Source organism: Triturus cristatus, chromosome 5_1 (genome assembly GCF_964204655.1).
Source record: "Triturus cristatus chromosome 5_1, aTriCri1.1, whole genome shotgun sequence".
NCBI classification, from domain to species: domain Eukaryota; kingdom Metazoa; phylum Chordata; class Amphibia; order Caudata; family Salamandridae; genus Triturus; species Triturus cristatus.
Window position 1 is genome coordinate 162901498 of NC_140587.1, and position 23686 is coordinate 162925183.

Here is a 23686-nt window from a genome sequence, read left to right on the forward strand (position 1 = left end):
GTACCTCAACAGTTTAGGGAACAAATCATGTTCTACGCACACTCACCTCTTAGCAGGACATTTAGGCCCGGAGAAGGTGACCCAGAACCTCCTACGCTATTTTTACTGGCCAGGTATATATGCCCACATACGAAAATTCTGCCAGGAGTGCCCAATATGCCAAGTTAAAAATCCCCACCGGCCACGAGCAGTTCCTCTCCAGCCTCTCCCAATTATAGGGAAACCCTTTGAACGCATCGGAATGGACCTTGTAGGGCCTTTACCCAAGAGCACCAAGGGACACCAATATATTCTAGTACTGGTGGACTATTACACCAGGTTTCCAGAGGCCTTCCCGCTCCGAGCCCCCACCACTGCGGCTATCGCCGATCGCCTGCTGGAATTCTTTTCCAGTGTCGGATTTCCTCGAGAGATCTTGACAGATCAAGGAACCCCTTTTCTTTCCCGATTGATGAAACAAGTGTGCTCCCTCTTACAAATCAAACAGATAAGAACCTCCGCCTATCACCCTCAAATGGATGGTCTAGTGGAACGGTACAATGGAACCCTAAAACTGACTCTTAAAAAGATGTTGGCCCTAGAGGGACGGCGTTGGGACCAACTCCTCCCACTTGCCTCATATGTCATACGGGGACAGATCCAATCGAGTCTGGGATGATCCTCGTTTGAAATGTTATACGGAAGACAGCCCCGAACCTTACTAGAGATGACAAGGGAGGAGGGACCCGATGGCGCCCGTGATCTTCTGGAATACAGTCAATCATTGAAGTCACATCTTGCTAAATTACGTGACCTAGCCCATACCAATATGGAAAAAACAACAAGAAAAACAAAGAACCCAGTACGATAAAGAAAATAAATGGCGTTCTCTTCAACTGGGGGATTGGGCTTTGGTATGTTTACCAAAATCTCTGCCCTCAGTACAGAAGGAATGGAAAGGGCCCTTTAACCCCTTCGATGCGCATGACGGAGCGGTTCCGTCATGCACGTCGGTTGCGCTGTGCGCATGACAGAACCGCTCCGTCATGGCCCCGCCCGCGCACAGAACCTTCAGCGTGGCGCGGAAATCCGCGCCGCGCTGAAGGGGTTAAAGTAGTGGCAGTGTTTGGGAAAACCACCTGCCAATTAGCAATCGGGCCAAATCGTACTCAATCCTATCACATTCCCCTTGTTCAGTCCCCTTGTTCAGGAAAGCTTTAAAGACCTGGCTATTTGTTATGGCATATCCGTGAGCTGGCCTCTGTGTTTCTGATCATATTGGTAGGCGCCTTGATGCCTTCGGGCTTAGTTTGCGCGATATAAATTGTTTTTCAATCATTCACATTAACCTATTAAAAAAATGGTTAGGACCCCTCCCTTCCACCTACGATAGCCATCTGGTCCACATTCCTAAAACCCCAGACAGCACCCTAGAAAACCTGGTGATAAGCGAACTCCTAACACCCGATCAACAGTCATCCTTGTTGAATAGGTTACTCCCGTTTGCCCACGTGTTCTCGGACCAACCCGGGAAAACCTCCTTAGTTGAGCACGCCATACATACCCTACCAGGGAAAGCGGTTCACCTGCGACCCTACCGAATACCAGCAAATCGCCGAGCAGCCGTGACCCAAGAAATCCACAACATGCTGGAGATGGGAGTCATTGAACCTTCTCATAGTGACTGGTCCTCCCCCATTGTCCTTGTTCCCAAACCGGATGGTAGTATCCGTTTCTGCATCGACTTTAGACAGGTGAATGCCATCTCCACTCTTGACGCATATCCCCTGCCTAGAGTCGACGAGCTCATAGAACAGTTAGGGGATGCACACTACATTACTACCCTAGATCTCCCGAAAGGGTATTGGCAGGTACCATTACGTAAGGCAGATCAGAAGAAAACGGCCTTCACAACTCCCGACGGCCTTTTCCAATTCACTGTCTTGCCCTTTGGGCTACACGGTGCCCCAGCCACGTTCCAACGGCTTATGAACCATAACCTAAAACCCCATCGAGGGTACTCGTCCGCTTATCTGGACGACAGTCATTTACAGTTCACAATGGGAACAACACCTAGACGACATACAGCTGATCCTGGGGGCCCTGGAACAGGCAGGTCTACACATCAACGCGAAGAAGTCGAGGGTTGGATTTTACAAAGTGAAATACTTGGGGTACCTCCTAGGCAACGGGTGTATCGAACCACAACAGGAGAAAGTAAGAGCCATAACCAACGCCCCACTTCCTACCACAAAGAAAGGGGTACGAGCGTTTTTGGGTCGCTTAGGTTATTATCGACGCTTCATTCTCCATTACTCAACCCTTTCGGCGCCTCTCACCGATCTCTTGAAAAAGGAAACCAAGAACAAAGACTTGTTATCCCCCTCCCCTGCGGTGCAACAAGCCTTTTCCAATCTCAAAACGGCTATCATACGCAGCCCGGCGCTACTTTCACCCGACCTTTCCTCCTACAGACCGACGCTTCTGAAGTTGGCATAGGAGCGGTACTCTCACAAGAAACAAAGGACGGAGCGGAACACCCAATTTTGTTTATTAGCCGCAAGTTATTTCCTAGAGAATATGCCTACCCTCGAGAAAGAGTGTCTGGCCATCAAATGGGCAGTCGAGAAACTGAGGTACTATCTGGAGGGAGGTAAATTCACCCTATTTACAGACGACGCACCCTTGGTCTGGTTGGCTCGAAACAAAGGCAACAACCCTAGAGTTATGCGTTGGTTCCTTTCCTTACAACCCTTTGCTTTTGACATTCACCACGAAGAGGGGCCCTGAACGCGAACGCCGATTTCCTTTCCCGCTTCCCTGTCCTCCCCGATCGGGATGACTCTAGGGGAGGGGTGTGTCGAGGAGTGCCCCGTGTCACCGAGACCTCACCTGATGGCCCCCTTGATCCCCCCGTTCTTTCTTTGTTCCAGCCCCTGATGCACACGAGTTCCCTGCCATGGACCAGGAAGCTGACGCGGATTGGCTCTTTCCTCCCACCCCTTTCGTCATGGCGGGGGAGTCCCGCGTCCCAGGGACCAACAAGGAGTCTCCCGCTGACGAGAGGGGACCGTCGAACCCGGAAGAGGACGAGTGCCGACTGACGGAGACGCGAGAACCAGTGCAAGAAGCCTGTCGGGAGCCCGGATCGAGAGGAGAGAACCAAAGAACCCGTGAGGAGGACGCAGCGCCCGGCCCCACGGGAGGGTCGTGGCTTGAACAGGTGCGTGCCAGAGTTCGGGGGAGCGGGGTGGGGACAAGAAAAAAACGGCAGGCTAGAGCAGGGGCAAGGTAATTAGACCTCCCGGGGAAACTCCAGGTTCCTTTTTCCAGTTCATATGCCTTTGCCCCCCCCCTACTACTCTGGTGACGGTCCTACTCCCTACCCTTCGCACTGAGACCCTCACCGAGCGTGTATTACACTTCCAAGACAGGTGTATCCCTAGTCACACACTGTGGTACCCTGAGCACTGACCAGTGCCTTTTCTTTTGTCTTTTTTTCTGGCCCGACTTCGCAGCTCAACCTAACAAAAGGGGATCAAGGTCCAACCTGTATCCAAAAGAAGGAGAACCGTGACCCTACGCATACCCCGGCTGAAGATTGACACTGACTGAGACATCTACACCGCTCCTTCTCTTTTTGTTTTGTTTTCTGTCCTCGAACCGACTGCAATAAATACAGGGACACAGCGCCCATTCTCACTATCACCGTGGTCCGTCTCTCTCACATCCCACACCTATCCATCATATATCCTTCCTTCTATCCATCCCTCCATCCACCCTTTCACCCTATCCATCCGTACACTCATCCATCTAGTCTTCCACCCATCCATCCAGCCATTTACCCTTTCACCCATCCAGCCATCCCTTCACTTATTCATCCACCCACCCAGTCACTCATCCTTCCACCCATTTACCTTTTTAGTCATCCATCCATCCTCCCTTTCTCTCCCCATTGACCCTTTCACTTAGCCATCCTTCCTTCCATCCACCCACCCATCCTTCTACTCATCCACTCATGAATCCATCCATTGACCCCATCACTCAGCCATCCTTTCACTCATCTATCCACCCATTCACTTGCCCATCATCCACCCTTTCACTCATTCATCCATCCATCCTTTCGCTCATTATCCATCCATTCACCCTTTCATTCATCTATTCACCCTTTCACTAATTCATCCAGCCATCCAGCCATCCCTTCACTCACTCGCCCACCTTTTCATATTAATTATGAGCTGAGTCTTTATCTGCAGAGGTGCATACAGAAGAGGCCCATCAAGAATGTCACCCTTGTTGTAGTTCCTAAGGCAAGTTCTAGGATAGGCCATGGTACGGACATACCCCCCACCCTCAATCTAAAATGGCGAGCTTCTTCTCCGGATATCGATGAACGCAGAAATTGAGCAGGAAGGTGGAGTTCAGTAACTTGTGGGCAATAAACGACCCCTTAATCGGTCACAATGTACGGAGGTACTCCTAAAGCTGCAACCAGGCACAGGCTGCTGGCCGACTTAAGTACACGCCGAGGTCCTCCTCAGATGCTTACCTCGTTCTTGACCGGTGAAAGTCGAGGTGAAGAGCCATAAGGAGTCCTGGAGCAAAGGTATGGGTGCCAGTTGCACAGCAGTCTTCTCTATGTATGCGGTGGGGTAGTAGCAACGCAACCGCGATAGTAGTGCTTCCGAAGACCTGCTAAAGCAGGGAAATATACTAAAAAGTGGTCCCAAGCCCTGGAGCATAAGCGCGGCTCAACCTTCTGTTGGCCATTCGTTGTACAGTATATATACACATGAGTAGCTATATGAGCTATAAATTAAATCCTTTTGAGAGAGGGGCTAAGGGGCACCATGGTGGGTGGCCATGCTGGGTGGTAGTTAGGGAATACATAAAGAAGGTCATGGAAGGGGCACCAACAGATTGTCGCCCTGGGCGCCACTAATGCACATAGTTTGGAGTTCGACAGTTCTTCCAGAGCCTTTGCAGCAACCACCTATAACGTTTGTCCTGTTTGTGGTACACAGTTACATGAAAGCTACGCCTCATTGTTTAAAATAAGTTTGCAAACAAATACAGAGCAGAGACATTTTAAGGCAAGGGCAAAGTGTGCAACGTCCAAGGACCCCAAGCTATAAAGCCCACTCCCTCCCCATGGAAGATGATCTATTTCTATATTTATGTCTATTTATCTCAACGCACCCCGCTCTCCTGTGTAGTTTTAAGGCTTGTTGGGCCCCAAGGGAAGACCTATATCAGCTGTTTCTGCATGATTCAGTTTCTAAAACTTTAACAGTTTAATATTTTTATGCATTATGCAATTCTTCAGTTTTCAGAAAATGGTTAATAAAATGCACAAATGTTCCGAACAGGGGGCCCCTAAACATATGCACAGGGCCCTGAAAATCATTAAGATGACAATGATACAGGGCAGTAGCCATCAACGGTGGAGCAGGAGCATTGACACCGGGTCCATTGCACACCAATTACTGTTGCCTTTTACGTGTTACACCACCGCACAGAGACCATATTTTATCCGTCATTTAATCTGTTTAATGCGTCGTGCTTTGAGGATCTCCTGAAGAATAGACAGAACTGCAGGAAATCTCCAAAAATGCATTAGCCTCGGATTCTGACATTAACAGTTCCCCAGCTCCAATCCAGCCAATGGCACCTTGAGGCCTGGTCCGTTTGGAACGCGTTTTACTGAGTCTACAGGTCGAGTAAGGGTCCCGAAAATTTAAATTAAAAAATAAAAAAAAATCTCAAAACGTACTCTGCACGTCCAGAAGTTCCGTGGCTGGGTACCCTAAAGCTGTTCTCATTGGCCAGGGCCAGTAAGAGCACTCCTGCAGTGTACCAGTGAGCTCTAGGATTGGCGCATGGCTTTCAAGCCAATCCTAAATCGCTTTGTTTGGTCTCCACATCAAACGGTTGGCATTAGAAAGGCACATGATTGGCTGTTAACCAACAGCTGTTAAAATTACGGACAAATGGCGTCCGTTAAAGAAACCGCTATGGACAGACGGCCGAAATTACGGACTGTCCGTGGAATTTACGGACGGTTGGTCACCCTAAGACACCCACTTCATAAAGAGAGAGAAATTGAAACTTACCATTACTTCTTGCGTCATGGCGGCAGCAGCTCAGTTCGAGAAGCTCCAGGAAGAGGCTTCATGTTCTATATGTTGCAAATATTTTACTGATCCCGTGACGATCTATTGTGGACACAACTTCTGCCGCTCCTGCATCACTGAGGACTGGGACAGAAGAGATGAAGACTTCCCCTGTCCAAAGTGCAAGGAAATATCTACCAGCAAAAAACTCCGACGAACAGTCAACTGGGGAACATGGTCGATATTGCCAAACAGCTTCATCTGCCCCTCGCGAGGTCCCTGGAGGAGAATCTTTGAGAGACACAAAAACTAAATCTGTTCTGTGCAGAGGATCAAAGGATGATATGTGTGGCGTGCTGGGAGTCCCCGGAGCATACAACACACTCAGCAAGTCCTCTAGGGAAGGCTGCAGAGGAGTACAAGGTATGTCTACAGGCCAGAGCTTTCCAAAGTGTGTGTCGCCACACAGTGCTGTCGCGTCCCCTGGGTGGGTGTGTCGCGTGACGATGACATCTGCGAGCACATTAGCGCGAATGCTCTCGAGACTCTTGGGCGTTTGCATTCAGTGATGCAGGAGTACAGCGTCTTACGCAGAGGAAGGAGAGCGTGAGCTAAGCGCGCAGCCTTGTTCTATTTGAGACGCAGAGACCACAAAGCCTCCTCTGCTCCCCAGGCGCTCGGTTAGCTAAATCTTTAAAAGTGTAAAACTATTTGGGCATGCACATTGGGTCACTCATTGGAAAGCGTAGGGCTGAGTCCGGGCGCTTTAGATTAACGGGACGAAGCCAGGCCCGGTTCTAGAGGGTGGGCCGGGTCCACCCAAACATGAGCCTGGCCCATCCAAACATGAACCTTGGCCCTGGCAGTGACATCAGCAAGGCCAACAGAAAATGGCCACTGCAATTTAAAACGTTCTCTGTCGGGCTGCCGCTACACAGCGCCAAGGGCCTTCCCTGTCCTCGTTGGAGGAAGGGGGGCGGGGGGAGAGACTCACTCACCGCACAAAAGTAGCTCCCTGGAGACACGACGGAATCGGCGTCAGGGAGAGGGGATTTTTATTTATTTTTTTAAATCTCCCACTTTGCTTTTCTGAAATGTTGGCATGTATGTGTATTCAACTGGCCCCGAGCACGTGCACTCGGGCCCCTTTATTAGCCGGGTCACGTCACTGGTGATGAATGGGTGTGGGGTGTGTGCGCCCACTCCCATAGGGGAGTGGCTACTAAGTGTCTCGTACAACAGTTGGTCACCCTAAGACACACCCACTTCATAAAGAGAGGGAAATTGAAACTTACTGTTACTTCCTGCATCATGGCGGCAGCAGGTGGGCTGGAGAAGCTCCAGGGCCAGTGCACATTTTCTATATGTGGCAATTATTTTATTGATCCCGTGACCATCGACTGGGCACAATTTCTGCCGCTCCTGCATTGCTAAGGAGTGTGAGGGAATTGATCGAAACTTCCCCTGTCCACAGTGCCAGGAAATATCTACCAGCAAAAAACTCCGACTGAACAGTCTACTGGGAAACATGGTAGATATTACCAAACAGTATCATGTGGAGGAGAATCTTTGTGAGACACAAACAGAAACTAAATCTGTTCTGTGCAGAGGACCGACAGATGATGTGTGGTGTGCTGGGAGTCCCCTCAGCATGTAACACACTCGGCAAGTCCTCTAGGGAAGGCTGCAGAGGAGTAAAAGGTATGTCTATAGGCCAGAGCTTTCCAAAGTGTGTGTCGCGCACTGCAATTTAAAACGTTCTCTGAACGTTATTTTTCTTCTTTCCTTAGGAGTTGCGTGATTGGGCTTGGGCTCACACCCCCAATCATGCATCTCCTATTAGAAAGGTGGGCTGTGTCCCCGCCCACTTGTGCCGGTACATAGAGGCGAAGGTGACAAATCCTTGGCACTGGATTTGTGTACCGGCCTGCTGAGAGGATATTTCATTCTTTTCAGCTGGTGAAGAGGAGTTTGTTTTTGCCGATTCATTTTCCTGACCCCTTGAGCTGCTTATCAGATCGGGCTGTGACATAGTTCCTAAGGAGCAGGTAAGAGAATGTGAGGCTATTGTTGCGTTTTTTTTCATCTGTGAACAAGACATACTTTGTGTGCCCTGTATATTTTATTTAAATCGTTTGTATCATCATCATCATGACTGGCTCTGCCAAGGACGCACGACAACTATTAAAATGTCCAGATAACTCTGGGGATTAATGATCCTGCTGGAGAGCAATCTTTTGTCTGTTTGTAGTTTGTAAATGCAGATAAACTGTAGTTTACGTGGATAGCTCAGTGGGTTACTGCCTTTGTCACAGAGATCCTTTGATTACTTGCAGTTCAGAAGTTATAATCCTAACATAGGACACTGACCTATGGACTGTCAAAGACCTGCATTCAAACCAGAATAGTATAAGTAGATTTCTTTTTTGTATTGCTAGTTAGTTCAAATTTTCCCAGTCTTTCATAATTCTAATGTAGCAATAAAGAGTTTGTTTGGGCAGATATACATTCTAATCAGTAAAGCCAACCCACAAACACTGGGGTATGCTTTAAATCCTGTGTTTGTTCTTCTCTAGACCTAACCCTCTTAAAACATATTGCCCAGCAGAATGGATGACATGTGATTCCTACACCTGGTAATCCTCATTAGCTTTTGTGACATTCCCTATAGGCTGATTTACATACTTGTATGATTCATTGTCTCTGCATAATGTGTGCGTGATGTAAAGTACTGAGCCACCCTACACTACGCGTAGCGCTATACAACAAATAAAATGCATACGAGAGAGGGGCTACGGAGAGATGATGGGCACTGTTGGAGGGTGGCAATGAGGGAATCCGAGGGGGACATCATGGGGGGAGGGGCTATGGAGCACTGAGGGGCACTGGTGGAGGTTGTTTGTGAGGGAGTCTGCGGAGGTGGTCATGGGGGAGGGGATTTGGAGTGATGAGGGGCACTGGTGAAGGGTGGCAGTGAGGAAATGCGAGGAGGTGGTGCTGGAGTGAGGTTTTTCTTAAAAATTGTATACCCCCTCCATTCTATAAGGTTTGAATTAAAAAGAATAACTGATTAATATTAATTGTACTAATAGTTTGCTGTGGATGACTGACCAATATTATTAATATAAGAAATACACGTGGGAACTGCTTTTGCATGGCCTAATTAATAAGTAAACTAAAGTTTGTCCGCATATTAATGATAGATATTTAGAATCAGCATGATATATGTTGCTTTTGTGATGTATTTGTAGTTCGTGCCTTATGAAATAAGTTTTATTTGCATTAAGTGTTGCTTATTGCTAGATAAATACACGCACATAAAGGGTTTAGTGAGGGAATAACATTTTAATAGTCATTTCTATGTATTAATTACGTTTTGTGTTTCCTTTGCTTAAGTTGGCCTTTTCGGAGTGGCCACAAAATGGCTGCCATCCCTATTTGACGGACTGACGATATGATGAAATCTCTGGGTGAAGTGTGCATGCGTTGCTGCAGGCAACAGTGGCCTTTGAACGACCCTAACCAGACTGTGGCACCCAAGGACGCACCGGGCTGAGAGCCAGATGCCCTGAATGGACAATTATAGATACAATTTATCAGTCAAAATATGAACTATACCTAAAGAAACATCTTGCGCTTGGGAATCAAGAAGGATGATCGTGTTTCCATTAATCAAAAGTGTTTAAAACATATGTTTGTAACATTTTGTCAGTGAATTTACTATAAAAGATGTAGAATAGAGGGTAAAAAACTCCATCATTTGATTGTCGACTTTATTTCCTGACGTTATGCTGACGGAGAGGACGGTGACACTGCAGGACAGCTGTTATCCAGAAACTGACGGACTGATCAGATGCCCAATTACCAAACAAACTGATTAATCGCTTACGGGCAAAGAGACAAAAGATCTGAATTTGACTTAGAGGACAACATGTAGCCAGAATAGGTAAATATGATAACAAGAAACGAAATGAGTAATGATTTTTCTATGCAATTAATCTAGATAAAAAATTCTTTATTAATTATAAGAATTGTGTCTGGTTGTTATTTGAGAAATGTATTGATGTAAAGTGTTTAAAGATTTAGGTGTTACTTCACTCAACAACTAGCTGATCCATGGCCTATCTATGGGAAGAATACTAGGATAATGTTTGGAGTCCTGGTGAGGTAGGAAAGAATAGGTGAACTTATCGCTCATTAGGGATTTGTGTATTCCCTCATTACAGCGTATGGAGTGAAAATCACCTCTTTAGCATCAGATCAATAGGGAATCAATGTTGGTGTTATGGGCCCCACCAGTGAATGGAATGAATGCGTTTGTAAAGATCTATGGTCCGTGACGGAGAGGGATTTAGTATTCCACGCTGCAACAGATTTTCTGGTAGCAGAATGATGGTTAGCTATTGTTTTGGGTTTAGTAACGATTGCTTGTAAATAGCCTATTGATTGATTGGTATTGGTTTATGTACTAACACTATGTTGAGTTACGTCGAGTTATATGTTGTTTGCATGGCTTCTGGGATGTAGGAAGTCGGAAGTTTGTAACGGTTCCGTAGTAGAGCAGAGGTAAGCGCTGCTCTCGGGAAAGACGGAATTGTTGTTGCCCTGTAGGTACACAGGGAAAACGTGCAACGAGTGCAGTTGCACTGCACATTGTCTGGGTTAGATTCGGTAACATCGTCGTGTGTTGCCATTAGTGATATTCTTTGTATGAGAGAAGTGTGAATGATAGCAAAGGGTTACCTGTGAAATTTTGGTCTTAGGCACCAGGAAACCAAATGGCATACCGATGACGCTTACTACTGAAAAGATAAAAGGTATAGTCAGAGCTTGCTAGAAGGACAAAGTAGAGGGAAGTGCTGCTTTGTTAACGAATGGTATATTCTGTAGTAGGGCAGAGGAAAGCGCTGCTCTCGAGAAAGACAAATCTGTATGAATGATCTACATTTTGTCTGTATGACAGTGTGTGTATGGAAAAGGCATTTAAATTAATGGCGAAACTCTAGTGTTATTTAATACTAGAAAAGCGGTTAGTTGAGGTTTGTTAGAAGGGTAAGGTGTGCTACTTTATCAACGGAAGTATTGATTCCGTAGTAGGACAGAGGTAAAGGCTGTTCGAGAAAGACGGAATTCTCGTGAGAAAGGTCTTTTTGCTGTTCTTTGGTTAGTGAAGCGGACAATGGAGATGTTTTAGTGTTGTTACTAAAAGAATTGTAGAAATTGATACAAAAACTTACTGCGCGGATTTTGTAAAGGAGGGGTAGACTAGAGCAGAGCTGCCGCAGCGGCTGCTGACGTCAGCGCTGGGATTGGACAGCAGGTCAGAGGCGTAAAACGCTCCGAATTGGTGCGTTAGTGTAAAGCCGCGCTAGGAGTGGAGAAATACAAGGTGACGTAAACGCTCCCTATTGGTGCGTTAGTTGCGCTGTGAGTGGACGTAATAGCGGTACAATTGTAAGAAGACTAAACGGTACACGAAAACCGAGAAAATGTATTACCAACCACCAGAAAAGAAGAAATCGTGGTTTGGGAAAATTAAGAAGTGGTTCAAGAAAGATAAATCAGTTAAGACTAGGGAAGGACAGTTACTTCCACCACCGAAAACCCCCGCATCTATAATGGATTGCGAAATATGGGTATCATACTTGTATTTGGTTAGACAATTGGGTAAAATATACCAAGGACGATGGAGTCCTGGCATTTCTAGAAAATGGTTCCTTTAATTTGGCAGTTTTAAGAAATCTCTGTGATAAAATGATGGACTTCGAGCCAAGACCTAGACAGACGCAGTTGGAGGCTTTGACGGAAAGGGAAGATGAAATGCATGAACGAGAAAGACAGAAGTGGTAGGGGTTACCGATACATGTTCGGTAGACCGTACGGACATGAGACACATGATGATCGGATGAAAAGGTGGCAAAATGCAAACATGACTGAGGGTGTTTTTCCTGTAAGATCGGCAGGAGAGAATGAAGGTAGAAAGTGTGCAGAGAAAAGGCGTAATGTGGAATCGAGTGGGTATGAAGCGAATGAAATCGGAAGATGATGTTCTTGATGTGTTTTACAAAAACCCACCGCCGTACCGACCAGAACCAGAGGCATTGTCACCAAGTGTCCCAATGAGAGAAACATTGTGAACAATTAAGACAGACTATGTCACCAGAGTTAGGAGAAAGTAACTCTGCCAGAATAATAGAAAAACAGATTGAAAGTAGAGTAAATAGTGAAAATTCAACAGAACTGGCCAAAACTACCCTAGAACTGACTGAGAAAATAAGAGAATTGACCAAAAATCTAGAAGCCGTAACGGTCCCAGTAACAATAGGTCCAGTAGTGCCTATATTTGAGAAACAAAAGGATAGCGAACATGGTTTGACAGTACCGTATACAAACCATAATTTAATCGAGAGCCCTGAACGGACTCAAAATGAGAATCCATGGGGACCAACAATGAATATGTTTGAACCAAGTGTTTCAAATAATCATTTGTGAATCAAAATTATGTTGAAAAGAATAGAATGACAGCGGAAACCTTATTAGAACCACAAAAGGCTCCAGAACAAAATAGTGTAGAAAGCCCAGTAGGACCATCTGTAGCAGAATTGAGTGAATGGCTTAGAGGGTTACAGAAAAAGGACCAAGAATCCCAGTCCATAGATGTGGCCAATTTACGAATCGTATTAGAAGAATTGATAGTAGGAACTATCCCTACTGAAAAATTGAAAAACTATCAGGATGAGGAATTATTATTTCTATGTAAAAGTGCGACATGGAGAGCGAAAACATTCCATGAAAAATTAGGAGAAGTTGCAAATGAAATGGGAATAGATTTTGACAAGGTAAAAGCATTACAGAAACCTTAGAGTTGATTTCAGTGAACGGGATATAGAAAATCTGAATACTACAGGACGGATAGGTCAGATTAAGGACATAATCGGTTTGTTGAGAAAATGGGGAGATGTGGATAAATGGAGAAGTGGTATAAAAGACGCGATGATACCTCAGAAAAGACAGCCTCAGCATTTCCTGTTAGGGAGAAAGAAAATGTAGCAACAGAATACCCAATGAGAGAGATTCCAGGAGGAGGATATGTGCATGTTCCATGGACGAGACAGGACATTGTCTTTCACAAATAATTTCCCTCGACTATGCGAAAAGCCCGTCTAGTGGTACCGGCAGGTAGACAGATATGTAAAACTGTCAAAAGTACTATGGATAGATTTGAATAGTCTATTTGACATAATAGTACCAGCAGATCTGTGGACAGAGTGCAAGCTCATGATTAATTGGCCAACACAAGAATACCCTAGAGATCCTAAGACAGGAGCTCCCGACCCAGAAGTAATGAAAAAATATGAGCAGGTTATGGCATTTTTGAAAAATAAGGTACCTCCTAAAGAGACCGATTGGGTTAAAATTAACAGGACACATCAGGAGAGTAAAGAGTCAGTACATGCATATTATGAGAGGCTAATTCTAGCTTTTAAGCAATTTAGCTGAGATGAGAATCTGAGTGATAAAGATTTGAGTCATTTCGTATACAGATGTGTATGGTCTACGCCCAGAAATTGGTGACATGATAAAACAACATACAGTTGATTGGCAAAATAAGAAAATAGATGAAGTATTGAGACATGCTAAATATTTCAGCGATGAGTGAGGCAAAACAGCGAAAACTGAAAGAAAAGGATATGTGGGCACAAGTAAAGGTGGCCGAGCTACAGGAAGCTCAGCTGGTAGAACAGGCAAATACAGGAGCAAAACCAAGATTTGGCCCAGGAAAAGGGAAAGGTAATATAGAAGTAGCTAAAAAGAAGTTTCCTTGTCATAATTGTGGTAGGTTAGGGCATTGGAAATCCGAGTGTAAATTTCCTCCAAGTACTAATACTGAAAATCCGACATTGAATTCACAGGTGCAGAAAGAGGCGAGTGGTCAACTGCAGCAACAGCAGCAGGTGGTTACTTCACAGAATCAGGTGCCAAAACCACCTTTTCTGCAGAACAGAAACTCACAGAAGTATAGTAATGAATCGGGATTCTACAATGAAGAACAGGTAAATAAACCATCACGCGCTCGCGCAGTTTCGAAGTATTGGCTGCACAACGAGGAGTGATTCAGAAGCAGGCTATTGACGGTGCCGAAGGGAGGAAGAAGAGTGCGTACTTGGCGCAACTCTAGAAGTAGACCAGACAGGACCATTTGTAGATGGGAAGGTTAACGATGAGAATATTACTTTCCTAGTGGATACTGGTGCTACTTAATCAACTGTTAGATCAGCTGATGTTAAGAATCTTCCTCTCTCGGATGAATCAATCCAAGTAGTTGGTGTATCCAACAGACAGTTAAAAACATATCTTACAGAACCAGTGAAAGTTAGTATAGGGACATTTTCTGAAATGCACCGCTTTGTGGTGTGTGACACCAGTCCTGTAAATTTGCAAAATGAATTGCACTATATTTTGTACTCCAGATGGGATAGCTTTTGAAACACCAGATGAGGATGTATTGTATAAAATGACCATAGCTAACGGAGAATGTGAGTGTATCGGAATATATGCAGTATTCAATCCAGATGAACTGCCTAAATAATTGAAACAATCTATAAAAGCAGAGGTTTGGGATTTCACTGGAGAAGATGTAGGGCGGATGAGAAACGTAGATCCAGTAAAAATAACTGTAAAAGAAGGAATAAGTTATCCAAATATTCCTCAGTATAAATGGACACCTGAAATAATTGAAGGAGGAACTCCAATAATTGAGAAAATGATCAAGCAAGGAATTCTAAGAGAAATAATGAGCAGCCCATGTAACTCACCCATAATGGGCCTGAAAAAGCCAAATGGGAAATTCAGAATAGTGCAAGATTTGAGAAAAGTGAACAAAATTGTGGTACCATGTTGTCCCATCGTACCAAATCCATCAGTGATTTTGTATCAGATTCCTCATGATGCAGAATGGTATACAGTGATTGAGCTGTGCCATGCCTTCTTTTCTATCCCATTGCACCACAACAGCCAGCAAATGTTTGCATTTCGGTTTGGAGACCGTATTTTGGCATGGTGCCGAATCCCACAGGAAAGCCCCTCAATATTTAATCAATTGTTGAAAGTCATTGGAAAATTTGCAAATGCCCGAAAATTCAGTACTAGTTCAATAGATCGACGACCTCCTTGTGGCGTCAAAAACACGTGAAGCTTGTGAAGTAGACACTATAGCCTTACTAAATCATTTGGCAGACGGAGGACTAAAAGTGTGCCCAGCAAAATTGCAGTTGTGCAAGAAGGAAGTACAGTATTTGGGACACAATATTGAAAAAGGATTGAGGAAAATAGCAATAGACAGAATCAGAATCATAAAAGGAATGAGAGCCCCCATGACCCAAAGAGAGGTGAGAAGGTTTCTGGGAATGGTAGGGTACTGTCGCCAGTGGATCAGCAATTTTTCGCTGATTGCAAAACCTCTGGAACGGCTGACAAGAAGTGATGTAAAAGAACCCCTGGAACTGAACAAGGAAGAATTGGCAGCATTCAAACGATTAAAAGATGGATTGTGCGAAGCCCCAGCATTGGGTATGCCCGATTATGAAAAAGAGTTTGAGTTGTATTGCAGTGAGAGAAATGGATGCGCACTTTGTGTTGATTCAGAAGCATGGAAGATTGAGAAGACAGATTGCATATTATTCATCAATGCTTGACCCAGTAGCTGTAGGCTTACCTGGCTGTTTGAAAGCAGTAGCTGCAACATGTCGGAGTTTGGAGCAGAGTGACGGAATCGTGATGGGATATCCTTTGAAAGTGTTTGTACCACATGATGTGGCGATTCTTTTAACAAGGAGTCGTACTCAGTATATGACACACAGTGGACTGACTAAGTATGAAAAGGTTATCATAGGTGCAACTAATGTGAGCCTTGCAAGGTGTGTGAATGTGAATCCTGCAACTTTGTTGCCTGATGCTGAGAATGTGGAAGTCCGAGATGAAGCAGATAATGATTGCTTGTATGTACTGGAGTATTGCACAAAACCACGACCAGACAAATATGTACCTTTGCCAGAAAATGATTTTGTGATGTTCGTTGATGGGTCATGTTTAAGAACGGAAGAAGGAGTGCTAAGTGCAGCATATGCGGTGTGCACGGTTGCAGCAGTGTTGGAAGCATCTTACCTAAAAGGGGGAAAATCTGCACAAATAGCAGAATTAGTGGCTCTGACTCGAGCATGTAAAATCGGGAAAAGTGAGAGAGTGACTGATAACTGACAGCCAGTATGGCTTCGGAGTTGTCCACGATTTTGGCCAACTGTGGCTACAAAGAGGTTTCCTGACCTCAAGTGGAACCCCTATTAAGAATGCTGAAGTGGTTGGAAAGTTACTTGAGGCGATACAGCTGCCTAGACAATTGGCTGTGGTGAAATGTGCTGCCCATAATCAAGGTAGTGATTATGTTACTGTTGGCAACAGATATGCCAATGATATGGCACAATATTGTGCCCGAAATCAGAATTCAGTCAATCGGGCAAAGGAAAAAGAAATTACTTCTTGTTCCTTAATGTTTACTAACGTTGTAGGGAAATGGGAGGAAGTGAGCCAATTGCAGGAGGAAGCAGGAGAGGAAGAGACAAGGCAGTGGGTAAAAGCAGGATGTGCACCAAGAGAGAAGGACCATGTGTGGGTCTATCGAGATGGAAGACCAGTCATGCCTGATAGCATGTCGTCTACCATGGCATGGATGTATCATGAGAACAAGAAGAGCAGTTCCTATGGGTATCTAGTTAGGAAGGGAGAGGAAGTGGGGAAGCACAGGTCTTTTCTTCGTAATGCCCTCACACACCCCAAGGGATGTCATGCTTCATCATTTGGGCATTTGCCCCTCGTCAGGCCGGCGCTGCAATGCCTGACGGGCTCCCGAAACCGGGGCTCTTTGTCGGGGATCTTTTGAAGAAGCCGTATGGGTGCGTGTGGGTGTGAGGGCAGGGTAGTGCACAAGGAGTGAGATGTTTTTTAAAAAAGGTATAGGGCCGTCCTACTTATTTAAGTATTTTTATTAATGAGGTAGCTCTAGCCTTGATAAAAAGAGGTGTAGAAGCCCTATTTAGGAGTAATGGTCCGAAAGGGCTAATTATGTGAAGGTGTGGTCAACATGTTTCGTGCCCCAGCTGCCCCAAAGGGGTCAATGGCACTTCGTCAGGACCAAAAATTAGAACGTGTAAGGTAAGTGCACTACCGTTTTAGCACTAGTTGCTTGGAACGGTAGGGGGTGATTGCTAAGGAACTGGTACTGCGATGAGGATAGACCCCTCACGACCTAGTTCCGGACAGACGGGGATGACAACAGAGCACAAAAGTTGCTCCGATTTGTAGGTAGACTGGCAACTTGCTGGCGTCCTACCCTCGCTCTGGGCGAGGGTAGGACGTTCTAATTTTTGGTCCTGACGAAGTGCCATTGACCCCTTTGGGGCAGCTAGGGCACGAAACATGTTGACCACACCTTCACATAATTAGCCCTTTCGGACCATTACTCCTAAATAGGGCTTCTACACCTCTTTATCAAGGCTAGAGCTACCTCATTAATAAAAATACTTAAATAAGTAGGACGGCCCTATACCTTTTTTAAAAAACATCTCACTCCTTGTGCACTACCCTGCCCTCACACCCACACGCACCCATACGGCTTCTTCAAAAGATCCCCGACAAAGAGCCCCGGTTTCGGGAGCCCGTCAGGCATTGCAGCGCCGGCCTGACGAGGGGCAAATGCCCAAATGATGAAGCATGACATCCCTTGGGGTGTGTGAGGGCATTACGAAGAAAAGACCTGTGCTTCCCCACTTCCTCTCCCTTCCTAACTAGATACCCATAGGAACTGCTCTTCTTGTTCTCAATATACCCTTGGTGCCTTCTGAGCAGGACCTGTTTCAAAACTAGGCTCCTTGTCCCTCTCTGAATAAATATGGATGTATCATGGCCAGGGACACATAGGGAGAGATGCTATGATCAGGTCATTTAAGCAGACCTGGTATAATCCAAAGTTCAGACTTGTAGCAGAAAGTCTATGTCAAAGATGTCTAATTTGTCAGCAATACAATCCTGGGAGAAAGACAGTGGTGAGTCTAGGAACAATAGGCCGAGAAGGAGGGCCTTTTACCAGAATGCAAGTGGATTTCATTGAAATGCCTCCTTGTAACAGACTGAGGTATGTTCTGGTTATAGTTTGCCTATTTTCCCGGCGGGTGGAAGTATTCCCAACAAGAAGAAATGATGGATTGACAGTAGCAAAGCTGCTTTTGAGAGAATTGATCCCCAGGTTCGGGTTCCCAGTGACCCTTGAATCAGACAGAGGAGGGCATTTCCATAATGAGATTGTAAAATTGATTAGTGAAGCATTGAATGTACAACAGAAACTACATTGTGCCTACTGACCAGAGGCTTCTGGTGTGGTTGAGCAAATTAAGGGTACAATCAAAAACAGAATTGGGAAAATGTGTTTAGCCACAGGAATGAAATGGCCTGATGTCTGGCCTCTAGTATTGATGACGATCCGTGCAACCCCAGACAGAACTACAGGGTTAAGTCCTCATGAAATAATCATGGGATGTGCGATGAGGCATGTTTTTATTCCAGTCAACAAGCTGATGACTATTTCTGATGACATGGTATTGGAGTACTGTAAAGGCCTGGCTGACGCAGTTCATTCTGTGTTTCATCAGGTTGGAGCGGATGCCACCACCCTTGAAAAGAAGCAAGCCCATGATCTAAGCCCAGGAGATTGGGTGAGGATAAAGGTCCACAGAAGAATTAACTGTTTGGTTCCCAGGTGGAGGAAACCAAGACAAGTCATTCTGACCACGACAACAGCTGTGAAGTGTGCTGGATTGAAAAACTGGATCCATGCCAGCCATACTTTAAGGATACCAAATCCAGTGGACAGCCAAGAGAAAGAGTATTATGACGAATCAGAGTCAAGTACTGAATCAGATAACGAAGAACCAAAAACACGAGAAAATCCTGTAAGGGGGGGAAAAGGAACCAAATCAGATATTGGTCCCCAGAAGTATCTGAGGAAAAGATTACAGATTTCTGACAGTTCAGATTCTGAAGACGAGCAAAGAAAGAAAGGTCCCAGAAAAGAACCCAAAATGAAAGAAGGAAAGGACAAAGAAGAAGCAGTAAAAAGAATTCAAGGGAAAGAAGTCCCAGATGAAAGACAGAGAAATTCCACCTGAAATTATAGAACTAAGTGAAGAAGGGACAGGTACAGAGAGGGACAGATTGCGGAAGACCGAGGAGGTGTAGGGAACTGCAACATCCAGCTAGGTGAAGGGACAAGTAGCCAGCAGGAAGATTGCGTGTCGGAGACCCGAGGAGGGACAGAGGGGACCTGGAACAAGTGGTGGAAAAAGAGACCACTGGAAAGGAAAAGCAAGGTGGGACAGAGTCAGAAGAGAGGGAGAACGAAGTACCTGAAGGTCGAGTTCTAAGAAAGCGAGCTTGGAGAAATGAAGAATGTCAGAGCAGTGGCGTCACTGGAGGGGTGTGGGGGGTGCGGACCGCACCGGGTGACACCCTCACGGGGGGTGACACCAAAGGGCCGGTCCGGTCGGTGTGTCACTGTCTGTGGTGCACACTGCAACCGTCCGCCGTGCACAATGACGTTAAACCACTCGAACCAGCAGTCCAGACTCCAGAATGAAACCGAAACGCGACGACGACGCGCGCGCGCAACCTAACCTTATCGCTTGTTCTAATTAGGAGGTGCCTGTGCGCAGCGCGCACTGTCTCCTCCTCCGCCGCGTCTGCGCGCCTCGGCATGACGTCAGGGGTGCAGTCAGCGATGTTACGGGTGGAATCCGAATCCCACATGCGCATTGGCCCCCCCCCCCCCCCCCCCAAGTGCGCGTGACTTGCATCACGAGGGACGAGGAGGTCTCAGCCTCAGGTCGCCGCCCGTCGCCACAGCGCTACTATAATTTAATTTTATTCCAAGGGAGCAAGGCCGACCGACCGTCACCGAGGGTAGTCCTCCCCCCCCCCCCCCCCCCCCGTCTGCAGACTGCAACTCAGCAGGTGAGTGGCCTACTATTGCCTATCATCATCATGTACAGCGCTCCAATACCTTCGGGTCGAGTTCGCGCTGTCTAAAAGATGCAAAAAAATCTAAAATCTGTCTTCGTTTCACTCTAATGTTTGAACTGAAGCTGTACCGTTACTCCATCTGACCCCTGGAGTCAGTAGCACACACACACCTCTACATTGGTAACCCCAATTACCCTTTCACATTTGAAAGAGATATACATGATGTAGAAGAGAGAGAGATGGAACAGAGATGGAAAAGAGATGGGAACTTGAGAAAGTGGTTTGGAATGACAGGACGGTGCTTGCCTCGGCATTATCCCCAATGGCAGTAAAAACTTTGGGTGCCTCCCTTGTTTGGGTATTGTATGGTTCTAATAGTTCAAAGCAGCCTTGCACATGGTGACAGCGCAAAGAGCACTACAAGGACCAGAACGCCTCTCGAGGAATCTGAAGCAGACAGACGTTACCAGACACCAGGTGATAATAGCGATGCACAAAAGCTCCAGTAACGCGTTGAGAAACGCAACAGGCGGCACAGGCCTTCTTCCATTTCATGAGCTCTACACTTGTCGGGTGTTTTCCTTTCGACAGTCTGGGATGTTGAAATGGAAAAACACTTGAAGGGAGAAGCTAGTCCAACTATGGCTTTAGATTGGCCTCAGAAAGGAAAAATGTGTATTAGAAGGAATCAAACTGCATATGATAATTACTTTGTAGGTAACCGTGAATGCCATGATACATACCGAATCATGGGTGGATGGGGATTTAAAGGAGGAAATGATCCAGTTTTTCCTGGGTTATATTTTATCTGTGGGAACAAGGCATATTATCGGTTGCCAGACCATTGGTATGGCACATGCTATGTAGGTCTGGTTTTTCCAAAGATATTCCACATGGGAAGAGGAGAAGATAGTGTACATAAGTTAGGTAGTCTATTAGCTCGTAGGAAAAGAGAATCTTGGTCAGAAATTGTAGGAGACATTTTTGGAGCATTGATACCAGCAGTGGGAATATCTCTGAATGCACACAAAATTAGAAAACTATCAACAGTAGTGGATCGCTTGTCAACAAGCACCGCTGGAGGATTTTTATTAGTAAATACTGAAATGGTTGCCATGCGTGCTATGGTAATGCAAAATAGACTTGCCCTTGATATATTATTGGCAAAAGAGGGTGAAGTCTGTGGAATGCTGAAAGTTCAACATTGTTGTACTTGCATTCCTGACGAAAGTAAAGATCTGAAAATCTACATTAAAAATATAACTGAACTTGCATGAGGAAATTACACCACTGGAGGTTGAAAGTGTTTGGGAAAAGATTGGGAAGAAACTTTCTTCTATTAAAGATTTCCTGTTACACTTAGGTGGTACCTTTAGAGGTAGGATCTTATTTCCATTAACATGTGTGATTTTTATAGTATTAATTTTAAGATTAGGATGCTTGTGTCATAATAGAAAGAAAATACAGAAAAAGTTAAAATGAGAAAATTTGAAAAGAAGACAGAATAAAAGACACGAGAGGGAATTTGAAGAAGTGGAATTAAAAGAAATGAAAGAATGTATAAAACAGCTAGAAGAGAAGAAATTGGGGAAACAGATGTAAACTAACTAAAAGAATTCATTTCACTTTGACAAATGATGTTTATATATTTCTAAAGCGCTTGAATGCCGAGGCGTCTTGGTGCTGAAAGGTGCTGTAGCAGGGGAAGGCGGAAGTATAGCGGCCTATGTCATTGCAAAGAGCCTGGTTTTTAAATGTTTTCTGAAACTCTGAAGATTGGGTTGGAGCCTCAGACTGGGGCAGCTTATTCCAGAGTCTGGCTGCACAGTATGTAATTGTGCGGCCACCCCAGCCTTCTCTTTTAATCTTTGGTACTCTGACCAAGCCTTGAGTGGCTGATCTTGGGTCTCGCAAAGGAGCATATGATATAAAAAAAAAAACTTTCAAGACCTTTAGCTGCTCCACCGTAGATTGCCTTATGCACATATGTAAGTGCTTTGAAATCTATGCGTTGTTTTATGGGCAGCCAATGTAGGGAGCGTATCCCGTTCGAAGTGGATTGTCCTTTGTGTAGGCCCAGAAAAAGCCTGGCAACTGCATTTTGCAGGGACTGTAGCTTCAACAATTGACACTTATTTATCCCTAAAAAAAGGGCATTAGAGTAATCTAGCTTGGAGAGAAAAAGAGCCACCATTACCGTTTTTTGGAGTTCCTGGGATATGTAAGGAAAAAAATTTTAGCGTCTTCAGTAAAAAGAAACATGAAGACATCAAGCTGTTGACTTGTGCAGCAAAATTAAGTTTGCTGTCAAAGAGGACCCCCAGGTTTCTGACTTTCTCTACAGGAGACGGGCATTCTCCCGCCTCTCTCGGCCACCATGCTTGATTCCACAACGGCAGGCCAGGTCCAACCTCCATCACCTCTGTTTTATCAGTGTTTATTTTTAGATAATTTTGACCCATCCAGGGCATGATTTCCGAAAGGCATGCATGGAATCTGCATGCAACAGATTCAGGCTGATTGATAGTGGATAGAATATGTTGAGAATCATCAGTGTACGACACTAATGTGAAACCATGTTTCCTGACGAGGTTAGCCAGAGGTGTGACGTAAAGATTGAAAAGAGTAGGGGAGAGGGCCGATCCCTGTGGCACTCCACAGGGGAGATGGAAGCTGTCAGATCTCATGCCCTCCAAGAATAGTCTGTGCTCTCTATTTTCCAAGAAGGACGCTAATAGGGCCAAGGCGGTTCCTCCCACTCCCAGGTCCCTCAGCCGTTGTACCAGTACGGTGTGATTCACGGTGTCAAACGCTGCCAAGAGATCCAAAAGCACCAGGACCGCCCTCCCACCGCCATCCACAATCTTGTGGATTTGTTGAGCAATTTTTACAAGTGCAGATTCCGTTGAATGTCGTGGCCGAAAGCTGTGCTGGGAAGAGTCAAGCAAGCCGTGTATGTCTAGGTAAGCGGTAAGGGATCTGTTCAGATGTTTTTCTAAAACCTTAGCTGCAAACGGCAGTCCTGCAATGGGACGATAGTGGTTAGGACTGCAACAAAATTTTAATGGTGTGGTGATAAAATCACCAAAGGGGGGATTGATGGAGCGGGTAGTACAAAATTTTGTATACCTCCCCCCATTCTACATGAACATACTAATGATATAATCATTAATTATATTATTAAATGAGTTTGCATGAATATTAAACCAACATTACTAATATCCAAATTGCACGTGGGATTGCATATTGCATGACTAAAATAACCTTTATGACTAAAATCTGTACGCATACTAACAGTAGTATATGTAGTAAATAGAATACTGCATGAATATGTTGCTTTTGAAAGGTCTCTGTAATGTTGCTCGAGAAGGACCGAAAGGGTGAATATAATTGCTTTAAATGTTGTTATACGCTAGATAAATACAAACAGAGGGATTAGTAAGGTGTTAACAATAGATTTATTATTTCTATGCATTAATTACTCTTTTGTGTTTGTTTCGCTTAAGTTGGCATTTGGGCCTAAATCC